General features: G+C 48.3%; 3 non-coding genes across 3 annotated transcripts; all 3 read left to right on the plus strand.

The window, feature by feature from the left end:
* Window positions 1-596: 596 nt before the first annotated feature.
* Window positions 597-669, plus strand: trnav-aac. Its single transcript has one exon. It is a non-coding gene; the product is annotated as a tRNA-Val (tRNA).
* A 3141-nt stretch (window positions 670-3810) lies between these two features.
* Window positions 3811-3883, plus strand: trnav-aac. The gene has a single exon. It is a non-coding gene; the product is annotated as a tRNA-Val (tRNA).
* Window positions 3884-7025: 3142 nt separating this feature from the next.
* Window positions 7026-7098, plus strand: trnav-aac. Its single transcript has one exon. It is a non-coding gene; the product is annotated as a tRNA-Val (tRNA).
* The last annotated feature ends 9720 nt before the right edge of the window (window positions 7099-16818 follow it).

The following is a 16818-nucleotide window of genomic DNA, read 5'->3' on the forward strand; positions in this document are numbered from 1 at the left end:
TTCAGTGGAAGAGGCCATTTTTCAATGTCCCAAGTGCTTCTCAATCAACTTTAACAATAATAATTAGGAATAAAATGATACATTTTAAATTATTTTCTTCATTAAATGTTATCTTATGTATAGTCTTTATATTAAATGCTGAATTTTTTATAAGAATATTGACTTTTCTGTACGTCCTCAGTCGTTGACTGGTAATTACAACAGCTACCACAATACACAGTAAATGTAGAGAGTTACTATAATCTGGCGGGAGTTGGACAGCACCCGCCAAATACATTTTGTTTACCCTACCTGGACCTGGGAAGATGCGGAGCAGTCAATTTGCGCGATACGGCTAAGCTAACTTTGTGAGTAGAAATAAGAGAGTGCGCTCTGACATACGGTTTTATATGAACCGTGGGGCAGGTCCTCCCACGCTGTCATGTCACCCATCGACGTGACTTTGTTTTTATTAACGCTCGAACTGCGCGAAGCGCAAGAGACATAATCCATACTTTCAACAGTACTGAAGGTCTAAAAAGTATGAAGTAAATCTTGATACACATAAACTATTGATACTGAGTAGGCTATTTGAGTATTCATGCTTGGTGTGTTCAGTTTCCGTAGTGTAGTGGTTATCACGTTCGCCTAACACGCGAAAGGTCCCCGGTTCGAGACCGGGCGGAAACAATTTTTCAAAAAGTAAATGGCAACACAGGCTATGGCCAATTTCTGAAATTAAACAAATAAATACAGTATTCGTAGGTTGCACATTTTGTCACTATTGTTCTTTTGTATTGTCAATTGGCGGCTGACGAATGAAAATGTAATCAAAAGTGAGCGTTATAGAGGGGAACAGAAGCCGCAGCATACATGTTCTGGAGAGTCTTAGCTTTCGGGAATGGGGTCATAAAAGCTTATAACGGTTCCAAAAGTCCAAAATTCACAAGAAAATAAAGTCAGTAGGCCACATTGTCTCCAGAAACCCCTCCCTTGGTACCGCTTGTTTCTGTTTACCAGAGCAAGCGTTTGATACGTGTTCTCCTCTACCTTTTCTGGCTGGCAACGTGGTAACACAGGGAGGAGACAGGGGGAGTGGGCTGTCTGGATCCTTGTCTGCGGCAACTGGGGGTGGGTGCCTGGACTCCCTGGTAAACAACTTCCCCTACCCTCTCCAGGACACTGCAGGGTCCCACCCAGTGACTGTCCAACTTGGGGCATCTGCCTTTTTTCCTCAGATGGCTATAGACCCAGACCAGCTCCCCAGCCACAAAGTGCCTTCCATCTGCTCTCTGGTGAAGGTGTGGGCTGTCTCCAGGCGGTCCTGGAGTCTCCGGGCATATTCTGGCCCCAGGGGAACATGAGGGCTATCCAGGGGCCGACCAAACGCCATCTCCGCAGGGGTGCGGATCTCTCTCCCCAGCATGAGGAGGGCAGGCGTGCAGCAGGTGGAGTCTTGGACAGTGGAGCGTCATGCCATGAGGTCCATAGGCAGGTGCTTGTTCCAGTCATGCTGGTGTTTGGAAGAGACGATGGCCAGCTGCTGTACAAGCATTGTGTTGAAGCGCTCCACAAGGCCATCACTTTGAGGATGGAGAGGAGTAGTGCGGGTCTTGTGCATACCCAGCCTCTCACACATGGTGGCGAACACACGGGACTCAAAGTTTCTGCCTTGGTCGCTGTAGATTGACTCTGCAGCTCCAAACCTGCTGAACTACCCCGCTGTCAGGGTGTTGACGATGGTCTCTGCCTCCTGGTCAGGCAGAGCATAGGCCTCGGGCCATTTTGTGAAATAGTCCATGACCGTAAGCACCCAGCGGTTTCCACTGTCTGTGGTGGGGAACGGCCCAACTACATCCACTCCCACCCTCTCCATGGGAGCCCCCACTGGAACTGTTGGAGATGAGCTTGAGAGCGGCCTGGGGGGCCCTTTCTCGCTGTGCAGTTGTCACAGCGGCGGCAAAAGTCCTCCACATCGCTCTTGTGCTGCCCCCAGTAAAAGCCCTAACGGAGGCGGTGCAGTGACCCCAAAGTTTTCAGTCCCCACCACTCCATGAGTACTCTGGAGCACAGCCTCCCGCAATGCTTTTGGGACCACCACCCGCCTCCTCTCCCGTAGCCGACTCCTTCGATGCCAGCTGTAGCACGCCATCAGCCAGCCACAGTCTCTCAAACTTTGTCCGTAGAGCTCCGAGACAGGATTGTGTCGTGGCACAAATCTGGTGAAAGGTACCAAATAAATCATTTCTGCAGCATTGAAGGTCCCCAAGAACACAATGGCCTCCATCGTTCTTAAATGGAAGAAGTTTGGAAACACCAAGACTCTTCCGACAGCTGGCCACCCGGCTAAACTGAGAAATCGGGGAGAAGGGCCTTGGTAAGGGAGGTGACCAAGAACCCAATGGTCACTCTGATAGAACTCTGGAGTTACTCTGTGGAAATGGGAGAACCTTTCATAAGGACAACCATCTCTGCAGCTCTCCACCAACCAGGCCTTGCTCTTTGTTCCTGAACGCAAACACTTGAAGAGATGCGTCATTCAGGTTGCAGAGGTCCAGGTCTGCGTGCTCTGGCAGGAGCATCCTGTTCTGTGCTAGCATGAGCACTGAGAGAGGGTTCCCAATGCGGGCCGTTGTGTCGTAGGCCCGTGACAGTAGCTCATCTGTGGACCTGCACTGAGGTCTGGGGCAGCAGGCTTCATCTGGGGAGAGCATCAGCACTTCTATGTATTCATCCACCTTAGGCATATAGTCCAGCCCATGTTTTGCGTCCTATCCTTGCTGGGGTGGGCGAGAGCCCACGGGTCAGCCGGTGAAGGTGGCTCACTGAATGGTGTAGCTGCCGGGGCCTTCTTAAAGAACAGGTTAACTGCCGGGGCTGTGGCTTGAGGGTCGTCAAGCTCTAGCCTGATCACTAAAGTCCTCTGTTGCGTCCCCCATGCTGGAGGCAGTGCTAGAAGGCCCCTTACTTAGGGGGCTTGAAGGAACGCGAAAGCATTTTTAGCTGCTTTATCTTAGAGGATAAAGAATCAACCTTCAACCTTGGTTTCATGGGCTTTCCCTCTTTTAGTGGCCAGGTCAATATCACTAAAAGTGTTCTTTTTTTGTCCTCAAGATAAATCATTCAAAATTATATATAAAAAAATATACACTGGATAAAATTTCAAAATGATCCTTGTGTGTATGCCTTCATGATAATTGAAGCATAATGACATAGACTTCAATGTACATTTTATTTCAGTGGAAGAGGCCATTTTTCAATGTCCCAAGTGCTTCTCAATCAACTTTAACAATAATAATTAGGAATAAAATGATACATTTTAAATTATTTTCTTCATTAAATGTTATCTTATGTATAGTCTTTATATTAAATGCTGAATTTTTTATAAGAATATTGACTTTTCTGTACGTCCTCAGTCGTTGACTGGTAATTACAACAGCTACCACAATACACAGTAAATGTAGAGAGTTACTATAATCTGGCGGGAGTTGGACAGCACCCGCCAAATACATTTTGTTTACCCTACCTGGACCTGGGAAGATGCGGAGCAGTCAATTTGCGCGATACGGCTAAGCTAACTTTGTGAGTAGAAATAAGAGAGTGCGCTCTGACATACGGTTTTATATGAACCGTGGGGCAGGTCCTCCCACGCTGTCATGTCACCCATCGACGTGACTTTGTTTTTATTAACGCTCGAACTGCGCGAAGCGCAAGAGACATAATCCATACTTTCAACAGTACTGAAGGTCTAAAAAGTATGAAGTAAATCTTGATACACATAAACTATTGATACTGAGTAGGCTATTTGAGTATTCATGCTTGGTGTGTTCAGTTTCCGTAGTGTAGTGGTTATCACGTTCGCCTAACACGCGAAAGGTCCCCGGTTCGAGACCGGGCGGAAACAATTTTTCAAAAAGTAAATGGCAACACAGGCTATGGCCAATTTCTGAAATTAAACAAATAAATACAGTATTCGTAGGTTGCACATTTTGTCACTATTGTTCTTTTGTATTGTCAATTGGCGGCTGACGAATGAAAATGTAATCAAAAGTGAGCGTTATAGAGGGGAACAGAAGCCGCAGCATACATGTTCTGGAGAGTCTTAGCTTTCGGGAATGGGGTCATAAAAGCTTATAACGGTTCCAAAAGTCCAAAATTCACAAGAAAATAAAGTCAGTAGGCCACATTGTCTCCAGAAACCCCTCCCTTGGTACCGCTTGTTTCTGTTTACCAGAGCAAGCGTTTGATACGTGTTCTCCTCTACCTTTTCTGGCTGGCAACGTGGTAACACAGGGAGGGAGACAGGGGGAGTGGGCTGTCTGGATCCTTGTCTGCGGCAACTGGGGGTGGGTGCCTGGACTCCCTGGTAAACAACTTCCCCTACCCTCTCCAGGACACTGCAGGGTCCCACCCAGTGACTGTCCAACTTGGGGCATCTGCCTTTTTTTCCTCAGATGGCTATAGACCCAGACCAGCTCCCCAGCCACAAAGTGCCTTCCATCTGCTCTCTGGTGAAGGTGTGGGCTGTCTCCAGGCGGTCCTGGAGTCTCCGGGCATATTCTGGCCCCAGGGGAACATGAGGGCTATCCAGGGGCCGACCAAACGCCATCTCCGCAGGGGTGCGGATCTCTCTCCCCAGCATGAGGAGGGCAGGCGTGCAGCAGGTGGAGTCTTGGACAGTGGAGCGTCATGCCATGAGGTCCATAGGCAGGTGCTTGTTCCAGTCATGCTGGTGTTTGGAAGAGACGATGGCCAGCTGCTGTACAAGCATTGTGTTGAAGCGCTCCACAAGGCCATCACTTTGAGGATGGAGAGGAGTAGTGCGGGTCTTGTGCATACCCAGCCTCTCACACATGGTGGCGAACACACGGGACTCAAAGTTTCTGCCTTGGTCGCTGTAGATTGACTCTGCAGCTCCAAACCTGCTGAACTACCCCGCTGTCAGGGTGTTGACGATGGTCTCTGCCTCCTGGTCAGGCAGAGCATAGGCCTCGGGCCATTTTGTGAAATAGTCCATGACCGTAAGCACCCAGCGGTTTCCACTGTCTGTGGTGGGGAACGGCCCAACTACATCCACTCCCACCCTCTCCATGGGAGCCCCCACTGGAACTGTTGGAGATGAGCTTGAGAGCGGCCTGGGGGGCCCTTTCTCGCTGTGCAGTTGTCACAGCGGCGGCAAAAGTCCTCCACATCGCTCTTGTGCTGCCCCCAGTAAAAGCCCTAACGGAGGCGGTGCAGTGACCCCAAAGTTTTCAGTCCCCACCACTCCATGAGTACTCTGGAGCACAGCCTCCCACAATGCTTTTGGGACCATCACCCGCCTCCTCTCCCGTAGCCGACTCCTTCGATGCCAGCTGTAGCACGCCATCAGCCAGCCACAGTCTCTCAAACTTTGTCCGTAGAGCTCCGAGACAGGATTGTGTCGTGGCACAAATCTGGTGAAAGGTACCAAATAAATCATTTCTGCAGCATTGAAGGTCCCCAAGAACACAATGGCCTCCATCGTTCTTAAATGGAAGAAGTTTGGAAACACCAAGACTCTTCCGACAGCTGGCCACCCGGCTAAACTGAGAAATCGGGGGAGAAGGGCCTTGGTAAGGGAGGTGACCAAGAACCCAATGGTCACTCTGATAGAACTCTGGAGTTACTCTGTGGAAATGGGAGAACCTTTCATAAGGACAACCATCTCTGCAGCTCTCCACCAACCAGGCCTTGCTCTTTGTTCCTGAACGCAAACACTTGAAGAGATGCGTCATTCAGGTTGCAGAGGTCCAGGTCTGCGTGCTCTGGCAGGAGCATCCTGTTCTGTGCTAGCATGAGCACTGAGAGAGGGTTCCCAATGCGGGCCGTTGTGTCGTAGGCCCGTGACAGTAGCTCATCTGTGGACCTGCACTGAGGTCTGGGGCAGCAGGCTTCATCTGGGGAGAGCATCAGCACTTCTATGTATTCATCCACCTTAGGCATATAGTCCAGCCCATGTTTTGCGTCCTATCCTTGCTGGGGTGGGCGAGAGCCCACGGGTCAGCCGGTGAAGGTGGCTCACTGAATGGTGTAGCTGCCGGGGCCTTCTTAAAGAACAGGTTAACTGCCGGGGCTGTGGCTTGAGGGTCGTCAAGCTCTAGCCTGATCACTAAAGTCCTCTGTTGCGTCCCCCATGCTGGAGGCAGTGCTAGAAGGCCCCTTACTTAGGGGCTTGAAGGAACGCGAAAGCATTTTTAGCTGCTTTATCTTAGAGGATAAAGAATCAACCTTCAACCTTGGTTTCATGGGCTTTCCCTCTTTTAGTGGCCAGGTCAATATCACTAAAAGTGTTCTTTTTTGTCCTCAAGATAAATCATTCAAAATTATATATAAAAAAATATACACTGGATAAAATTTCAAAATGATCCTTGTGTGTATGCCTTCATGATAATTGAAGCATAATGACATAGACTTCAATGTACATTTTATTTCAGTGGAAGAGGCCATTTTTCAATGTCCCAAGTGCTTCTCAATCAACTTTAACAATAATAATTAGGAATAAAATGATACATTTTAAATTATTTTCTTCATTAAATGTTATCTTATGTATAGTCTTTATATTAAATGCTGAATTTTTTATAAGAATATTGACTTTTCTGTACGTCCTCAGTCGTTGACTGGTAATTACAACAGCTACCACAATACACAGTAAATGTAGAGAGTTACTATAATCTGGCGGGAGTTGGACAGCACCCGCCAAATACATTTTGTTTACCCTACCTGGACCTGGGAAGATGCGGAGCAGTCAATTTGCGCGATACGGCTAAGCTAACTTTGTGAGTAGAAATAAGAGAGTGCGCTCTGACATACGGTTTTATATGAACCGTGGGGCAGGTCCTCCCACGCTGTCATGTCACCCATCGACGTGACTTTGTTTTTATTAACGCTCGAACTGCGCGAAGCGCAAGAGACATAATCCATACTTTCAACAGTACTGAAGGTCTAAAAAGTATGAAGTAAATCTTGATACACATAAACTATTGATACTGAGTAGGCTATTTGAGTATTCATGCTTGGTGTGTTCAGTTTCCGTAGTGTAGTGGTTATCACGTTCGCCTAACACGCGAAAGGTCCCCGGTTCGAGACCGGGCGGAAACAATTTTTCAAAAAGTAAATGGCAACACAGGCTATGGCCAATTTCTGAAATTAAACAAATAAATACAGTATTCGTAGGTTGCACATTTTGTCACTATTGTTCTTTTGTATTGTCAATTGGCGGCTGACGAATGAAAATGTAATCAAAAGTGAGCGTTATAGAGGGGAACAGAAGCCGCAGCATACATGTTCTGGAGAGTCTTAGCTTTCGGGAATGGGGTCATAAAAGCTTATAACGGTTCCAAAAGTCCAAAATTCACAAGAAAATAAAGTCAGTAGGCCACATTGTCTCCAGAAACCCCTCCCTTGGTACCGCTTGTTTCTGTTTACCAGAGCAAGCGTTTGATACGTGTTCTCCTCTACCTTTTCTGGCTGGCAACGTGGTAACACAGGGAGGAGACAGGGGGAGTGGGCTGTCTGGATCCTTGTCTGCGGCAACTGGGGGTGGGTGCCTGGACTCCCTGGTAAACAACTTCCCCTACCCTCTCCAGGACACTGCAGGGTCCCACCCAGTGACTGTCCAACTTGGGGCATCTGCCTTTTTTCCTCAGATGGCTATAGACCCAGACCAGCTCCCCAGCCACAAAGTGCCTTCCATCTGCTCTCTGGTGAAGGTGTGGGCTGTCTCCAGGCGGTCCTGGAGTCTCCGGGCATATTCCGGCCCCAGGGGAACATGAGGGCTATCCAGGGGCCGACCAAACGCCATCTCCGCAGGGGTGCGGATCTCTCCCCCAGCATGAGGAGGGCAGGCGTGCAGCAGGTGGAGTCTTGGACAGTGGAGCGTCATGCCATGAGGTCCATAGGCAGGTGCTTGTTCCAGTCATGCTGGTGTTTGGAAGAGACGATGGCCAGCTGCTGTACAAGCATTGTGTTGAAGCGCTCCACAAGGCCATCACTTTGAGGATGGAGAGGAGTAGTGCGGGTCTTGTGCATACCCAGCCTCTCACACATGGTGGCGAACACACGGGACTCAAAGTTTCTGCCTTGGTCGCTGTAGATTGACTCTGCAGCTCCAAACCTGCTGAACTACCCCGCTGTCAGGGTGTTGACGATGGTCTCTGCCTCCTGGTCAGGCAGAGCATAGGCCTCGGGCCATTTTGTGAAATAGTCCATGACCGTAAGCACCCAGCGGTTTCCACTGTCTGTGGTGGGGAACGGCCCAACTACATCCACTCCCACCCTCTCCATGGGAGCCCCCACTGGAACTGTTGGAGATGAGCTTGAGAGCGGCCTGGGGGGCCCTTTCTCGCTGTGCAGTTGTCACAGCGGCGGCAAAAGTCCTCCACATCGCTCTTGTGCTGCCCCCAGTAAAAGCCCTAACGGAGGCGGTGCAGTGACCCCAAAGTTTTCAGTCCCCACCACTCCATGAGTACTCTGGAGCACAGCCTCCCGCAATGCTTTTGGGACCACCACCTGCCTCCTCTCCCGTAGCCGACTCCTTCGATGCCAGCTGTAGCACGCCATCAGCCAGCCACAGTCTCTCAAACTTTGACCATAACCCTTTTGTCGCGAGAGCGCTGTCACCTCTTCCCATGGTGGCCTCACCTGCGCCTCTACCCACTGTAGCACTGGCTGTAGGTCTGTGTCCCGTCCCTGCTGCTGCCCCCATTCAGCCACGTCGACAGTCTGCAGCTCACAGCAGACAGGCCCGCTCGCCCGACACACTGTGGCACAGACCCCCTCCTCTGCACACAGCTCTCTCTCCCATCCCTCAATACAGCAGAAATTTTGGGGGTATTCTTCCCCAGATTTGTGCCTCGACTCAATCCTGTCTTGAAGCTCTACTGACAATTCCTTTGACCTCATGCTTGGTTTTTGCTTTGACATGCACTGTCAACTGTGGGACCTTATATAGACAGGTGTGTGCCTTTCCAAATCCTGTCCAATAAATTGAATTTACCACAGGTGGACACCAATCAAGTTGTAGAAACATTTCAAGGATGATCAATGGAAAAAGGATGCACCTGAGCTCAATTTCGAGTCTCGTAGCAAAGGGTCTGAATACTTATTTAAATAAGTTATTTCTGTTTTTTATTTTTAAATCATTTGCAAAAATGTCTAAACCTGTTTTCACTTTGTCATTATGTGTGTAGATTGAGAAAAATACATAATTTAATCAATTTTATAATTGGACAAGTACATTTACATTACATTTACGTCATTTAGCAGACGCTCTTATCCAGAGCGACTTACAAATTGGTGCATTCACCTTATAGTCGCGCAATTGATTATAGTCAATTGTAGTTCCCATGTTTTCGATGCTAAATCTGTTTAAAAAAAACAAAAATAACAAATGTTAATTGTTCAGCACTTAATTGCTCAGCACCTACTTCTGTTTACCACAGAGAGCGTTTGATTCTCTGCCCTCCTCAACCGTTTATGGCTGGCAAAGTACCAGTATGTTATCTTTTGTTTTGAATCCGAATTTAGAACTGAATTTAATCTGAATATCTGAGAAGTTCAATATTTGAAGCTTTTGTGGAATTTAAGTGATAGTTTGTAAACTTGATACACAGAAAATGAATGAAAATGAATGGACTTCCGGGTTGGAGCGAGCGAGCGGTCGCATCCCACTTCGGTCCGCAGGTAGTATAACTTTTCATTACATTTCATTACATTTCATTATAGTAAAACGGTTTGATTTGTCTAATCTTAGCAATTTCTTCTTAGCTAGCTACATAGCCGTCTTCGTATCAAAGATAATTGCGTAATTATCGTATTTCGTCGTCCCAACGTAGTATCTGCCCAGCAGCTAGCCAGCTAGCAAACGTCCACCTATTACACTCAACTGAACGACTTGATTAGTGTAGTGTTAGCTAGCTACATAGTTGTCTTTGCTGTCTTCGTATCCAAGATAATTGTGTAGTTTAGAGTGTGTAGTCTTAGAGTGATTATCTTAATTTACCAAGGTTAGCTAGCCAGCTATTTGTCGTCCTTAACGTAGGAGACACTGCTAGCTAGCCAACAGCTAGCCAACGTCTACCGAATAGAACTCAACAACCCGGTCGCATTCCGCTTCGCTCCACAGGTAGTATCACATTTTCATTTCATTTCATTACAGTACAACGGTTTGATTTGTTTGATCGTAGCTAGCTACATAGCTAGCAACATAGCCGTCTTTGTATCAAAGATAATTGTGTAGTCTAGAGCGATTTTCTAGGTTAGCTAGCCAGCTATTGTCGTTCTTTTAACGCAACGTAACGTAATCAACACTGCTAGCTAGCCAGCTAGCCCCCGAATAGCAGCACTGTAGAAACTATTACACTCAACGGAACGACTTGATTAGTGTAGTGTCAACAACGCAGCCACTGCCAGCTAGCCTACTTCAGCAGTACTGTATCATTTTAATCATTTTAGTCAATAAGATTCTAGCTACGTAAGCTTAACTTTCTGAACATTCGAGACGTGTAGTCCACTTGTCATTCTAATCTCCTTTGCATTAGCGTAGCCTCTTTTGTAGCCTGTCAACTATGTGTCTGTCCATCCCTGTTCTCTCCTCTCTGCACAGACCATACAAACGCTCCACACCGCGTGGCCGCGGCCACCCTAATCTAGTGGTCCCAGCGCGCACGACCCACGTGGAGTTCCAGGTCTCCGGTAGCCTCTGGAACTGCCGATCTGCGGCCAACAAGGCAGAGTTCATCTCAGCCTATGCCTCCCTCCAGTCCCTCGACTTCTTGGCACTGACGGAAACATGGATCACCACAGACACTGCTACTCCGACTGCTCTCTCTTCGTCCGCCCACGTGTTCTCGCACACCCCGAGAGCTTCTGGTGAGCGGGGTGGTGGCACCGGGATCCTCATCTCTCCCAAGTGGTCATTCTCTCTTTCTCCCCTTACCCATCTGTCTATCGCCTCCTTTGAATTCCATGCTGTCACAGTTACCAGCCCTTTCAAGCTTAACATCCTTATCATTTATCGCCCTCCAGGTTCCCTCGGAGAGTTCATCAGTGAGCTTGATGCCTTGATGAGCTCCTTTCATGAGGACGGCTCACCTCTCACAGTTCTGGGCGACTTTAACCTCCCCACGTCTACCTTTGACTCATTCCTCTCTGCCTCCTTCTTTCCACTCCTCTCCTCTTTTGACCTCACCCTCTCACCTTCCCCCCCTACTCACAAGGCAGGCAATACACTCGATCTCATCTTTACTAGATGCTGTTCTTCCACTAACCTCATTGCAACTCCCCTCCAAGTCTCCGACCACTACCTTGTATCCTTTTCCCTCTCGCTCTCATCCAACACTTCCCACACTGCCCCTACTCGGATGGTATCGCGCCGTCCCAACCTCCGCTCTCTCTCCCCCGCTACTCTCTCCTCTTCCATCCTATCATCTTTTCCCTCTGCTCAAACCTTCTCCAACCTATCTCCTGATTCTGCCTCCTCAACCCTCCTCTCCTCCCTTTCTGCATCCTTTGACTCTCTATGTCCCCTATCCTCCAGGCCGGCTCGGTCCTCCCCTCCCACTCCGTGGCTCGACGACTCATTGCGAGCTCACAGAACAGGGCTCCGGGCAGCCGAGCGGAAATGAAGGAAAACTCGCCTCCCTGCGGACCTGGCATCCTTTCACTCCCTCCTCTCTACATTTTCCTCCTCTGTCTCTGCTGCTAAAGCCACTTTCTACCACTCTAAATTCCAAGCATCCGCCTCTAACCCTAGGAAGCTCTTTGCCACCTTCTCCTCCCTCCTGAATCCTCCTCCCCCTCCCCCCCTCCTCCCTCTCTGCAGATGACTTCGTCAACCATTTTGAAAAGAAGGTTGACGACATCCGATCCTCGTTTGCTAAGTCAAACGACACCGCTGGTTCTGCTCACACGGCCCTACCCTGTGCTCTGGGTAGGGCGCGTCTTGTGACGGCCGGCCGCCCAACAACCTGCCCGCTTGACCCTATCCCCTCCTCTCTTCTCCAGACCATTTCCGGAGACCTTCTCCCTTACCTCACCTCGCTCATCAACTCATCCCTGACCGCTGGCTACGTCCCTTCCATCTTCAAGAGAGCGAGAGTTGCACCCCTTCTGAAAAAACCTACACTCGATCCCTCCGATGTCAACAACTACAGACCAGTATCCCTTCTTTCTTTTCTCTCCAAAACTCTTGAACGTGCCGTCCTTGGCCAGCTCTCCCGCTATCTCTCTCAGAATGACCTTCTTGATCCAAATCAGTCAGGTTTCAAGACTAGTCATTCAACTGAGACTGCTCTTCTCTGTATCACGGAGGCGCTCCGCACTGCTAAAGCTAACTCTCTCTCCTCTGCTCTCATCCTTCTAGACCTATCGGCTGCCTTCAATACTGTGAACCATCAGATCCACCTCTCCACCCTCTCCGAGTTGGGCATCTCCGGCGCGGCCCACGCTTGGATTGCGTCCTACCTGACAGGTCGCTCCTACCAGGTGGCATGGCGAGAATCTGTCTCCTCACCACACGCTCTCACCACTGGTGTCCCCCAGGGCTCTGTTCTAGGCCCTCTCCTATTCTCGCTATACACCAAGTCACTTGGCTCTGTCATAACCTCACATGGTCTCTCCTATCATTGCTATGCAGACGACACACAATTAATCTTCTCCTTTCCCCCTTCTGATGACCAGGTGGCGAATCGCATCTCTGCATGTCTGGCAGACATATCAGTGTGGATGACGGATCACCACCTCAAGCTGAACCTCGGCAAGACGGAGCTGCTCTTCCTCCCGGGGAAGGACTGCCCGTTCCATGATCTCGCCATCACGGTTGACAACTCCATTGTGTCCTCCTCCCAGAGCGCTAAGAACCTTGGCGTGATCCTGGGCAACACCCTGTCATTCTCAACTAACATCAAGGCGGTGGCCCGTTCCTGTAGGTACATCAAATCAAATCAAATCAAATTTTATTTGTCAAATCAAATTTATTTGTCAAATCAAATCAAATTTTATTTGTCACATACACATGGTTAGCAGATGTTAATGCGAGTGTAGCGAAATGCTTGTGCTTCTAGTTCCGACAATGCAGTGATAACCAACAAGTAATCTAACTAACAATTCCAAAACTACTGTCTTATACACAGTGTAAGGGGATAAGGAACATGTACATAAGGATATATGAATGAGTGATGGTACAGAGCAGCATACAGTAGATGGTATCGAGTACAGTATATACATATGAGATGAGTGTGTAGACAAAGTAAACAAAGTGGCATAGTTAAAGTGGCTAGTGATACATGTGTTACATAAGGATGCAGTCGATGATGTAGAGTACAGTATATACATATGCATATGAGATGAATAATGTAGGGTAAGTAACATTATATAAGGTAGCATTGTTTAAAGTGGCTAGTGATATATTTACATCATTTCCCATCAATTCCCATTATTAAAATGGCTGGAGTTGGGTCAGTGTCAATGACAGTGTGTTGGCAGCAGCCACTCAGTGTTAGTGGTGGCTGTTTAACAGTCTGATGGCCTTGAGATAGAAGCTGTTTTTCAGTCTCTCGGTCCCAGCTTTGATGCACCTGTACTGACCTCGCCTTCTGGATGATAGCAGGGTGAACAGGCAGTGGTTCGGGTGGTTGATGTCCTTGATGATCTTTATGGCCTTCCTGTAACAACGGGTGGTGTAGGTGTCCTGGAGGGCAGGTAGTTTGCCCCCGGTGATGCGTTGTGCAGTCCTCACTACCCTCTGGAGAGCCTTACGGTTGAGGGCGGAGCAGTTGCCGTACCAGGCGGTGATACAGCCCGCCAGGATGCTCTCGATTGTGCATCTGTAGAAGTTTGTGAGTGCTTTTGGTGACAAGCCGAATTTCTTCAGCCTCCTGAGGTTGAATAGGCGCTGCTGCGCCTTCTTCACGACGCTGTCAGTGTGAGTGGACCAATTCAGTTTGTCTGTGATGTGTATGCCGAGGAACTTAAAACTAGCTACCCTCTCCACTACTGTTCCATCGATGTGGATAGGGGGTGTTCCCTCTGCTGTTTCCTGAAGTCCACAATCATCTCCTTAGTTTTGTTGACGTTGAGTGTGAGGTTATTTTCCTGACACCACACTCCGAGGGCCCTCACCTCCTCCCTGTAGGCCGTCTCGTCGTTGTTGGTAATCAAGCCTACCACTGTTGTGTCGTCCGCAAACTTGATGATTGAGTTGGAGGCGTGCGTGGCCACGCAGTCGTGGGTGAACAGGGAGTACAGGAGAGGGCTCAGAACGCACCCTTGTGGGGCCCCGTGTTGAGGATCAGCGGGGAGGAGATGTTGTTGCCTACCCTTACCACCTGGGAGCGGCCCGTCAGGAAGTCCAGTACCCAGTTGCACAGGGCGGGGTCGAGACCCAGGGTCTCGAGCTTGATGACGAGCTTGGAGGGTACTATGGTGTTGAATGCCGAGCTGTAGTCGATGAACAGCATTCTCACATAGGTATTCCTCTTGTCCAGGTGGGTTAGGGCAGTGTGCAGTGTGGTTGAGATTGCATCGTCTGTGGACCTATTTGGGCGGTAAGCAAATTGGAGTGGGTCTAGGGTGTCAGGTAGGGTGGAGGTGATATGGTCCTTGACTAGTCTCTCAAAGCACTTCATGATGACGGAAGTGAGTGCTACGGGCGGTAGTCGTTTAGCTCAGTTACCTTAGCTTTCTTGGGAACAGGAACAATGGTGGCCCTCTTGAAGAATGTGGGAACAGCAGACTGGTATAGGGATTGATTGAATATGTCCGTAAACACACCGGCCAGCTGGTCTGCGCATGCTCTGAGGGCGCGGCTGGGGATGCCGTCTGGGCCTGCAGCCTTGCGAGGGTTAACACGTTTAAATGTCTTACTCACCTCGGCTGCAGTGAAGGAGAGACCGCATGTTTCCGTTGCAGGCCGTGTCAGTGGCACTGTATTGTCCTCAAAGCGGGCAAAAAAGTTATTTAGTCTGCCTGGGAGCAAGACATCCTGGTCCGTGACTGGGCTGGATTTCATCTTGTAGTCCGTGATTGACTGTAGACCCTGCCACATGCCTCTTGTGTCTGAGCCATTGAATTGAGATTCCACTTTGTCTCTGTACTGACGCTTAGCTTGTTTAATAGCCTTACGGAGGGAATAGCTGCACTGTTTGTATTCAGTCATGTTGCCATACACCTTGCCCTGATTAAAAGCAGTGGTTCGCGCTTTCAGTTTCACGCGAATGCTGCCATCAATCCACGGTTTCTGGTTAGGGAATGTTTTTATCGTTGCTATGGGAACGACATCTTCGACGCACATTCTAATGAACTCGCACACCGAATCAGCGTATTCGTCAATATTCCCATCTGACGCAATACGAAACATGTCCCAGTCCACGTGATGGAAGCAGTCTTGGAGTGTAGAGTCAGCTTGGTCTGACCAGCGTTGGACAGACCTCAGCGTGGGAGCCTCTTGTTTTAATTTCTGCCTGTAGGCAGGGATCAGCAAAATGGAGTCGTGGTCAGCTTTTCCGAAAGGGGGGCGGGGCAGGGCCTTAAATGCGTCGCGGAAGTTAGAGTAACAATGATCCAAGGTTTTACCACCCCTGGTTGCGCAATCGATATGCTGATAAAATTTAGGGAGTCTTGTTTTCAGATTGGCTTTGTTAAAATCCCCAGCTACAATGAATGCAGCCTCCGGATAAATGTTTTCCAGTTTGCAAAGAGTTAAATAAAGTTTGTTCAGAGCCATCGATGTGTCTGCTTGGGGGGGGATATATACGGCTGTGATTATAATCGAAGAGAATTCTCTTGGAAGATAATGCGGTCTACATTTGATTGTGAGGAATTCTAAATCAGGTGAACAGAAGGATTTGAGTTCCTGTATGTTTCCTTCATCACACCATGTCCCGTTAGTCATGAGGCATACGCCCCCGCCACTCTTTTTACCAGAGAGATGTTTGTTTCTGTCGGCGCGATGCGTGGAGAAACCCGTTGGCTGCACCGCCCTGTATAGCGTTTTCCCAGTAAGCCATTTCTCCGTAAAGCAGTCTCTGATGTCTGATGCCCCTCTGGAATGCCACCATGCTCTACAACATCCGCAGAGTACGACCCTGCCTCACACAGGAAGCGGCGCAGGTCCTAATCCAGGCACTTGTCATCTCCCGTCTGGATTACTGCAACTCGCTGTTGGCTGGGCTCCCTGCCTGTGCCATTAAACCCCTTCAACTCATCCAGAACGCCGCAGCCCGTCTGGTGTTCAACCTTCCCAAGTTCTCTCACGTCACCCCGCTCCTCCGCTCTCTAATCCTTCTCACCCCCCCCTTAAAAGATTTAGATGCACTATTGTAAAGTGGCTGTTCCACTGGATGTCATAAGGTGAATGCACCAATTTGTAAGTCGCTCTGGATAAGAGCGTCTGCTAAATGACTTAAATGTAATGTAATGTATATATATATATATATATATATAAATATAGCATTTATATATATAAACTCAATAAATAAATATTATTACATTGAAATTACATTGCCATTTAATTCAGTTTGAAATCATGATATCAAAGTTCAATTTATGAATTAAATTATTAAATTTGGGCATTACAAATTTAAAAAAATGAATTCAAATACAATTTCTGTTGGCACTGAAATCACTCCATTCAAATACTACAATAGGGAAAATAATTATTTGATTGGTCCAAAAGTAATTTACATTAAACAAGAATCCATAGTCTACGTAGAATATATAAATATACAACATAAAGAGTAACAGATTAGTCAAACATGGTATTTATATACTGTCAAATCACGTGACGAGATTCTTTAACTCGATTTCTGACAACACCTTTCA

Source organism: Oncorhynchus gorbuscha, linkage group LG06 (genome assembly GCF_021184085.1).
Source record: "Oncorhynchus gorbuscha isolate QuinsamMale2020 ecotype Even-year linkage group LG06, OgorEven_v1.0, whole genome shotgun sequence".
Taxonomy (NCBI): Eukaryota; Metazoa; Chordata; class Actinopteri; order Salmoniformes; family Salmonidae; genus Oncorhynchus; species Oncorhynchus gorbuscha.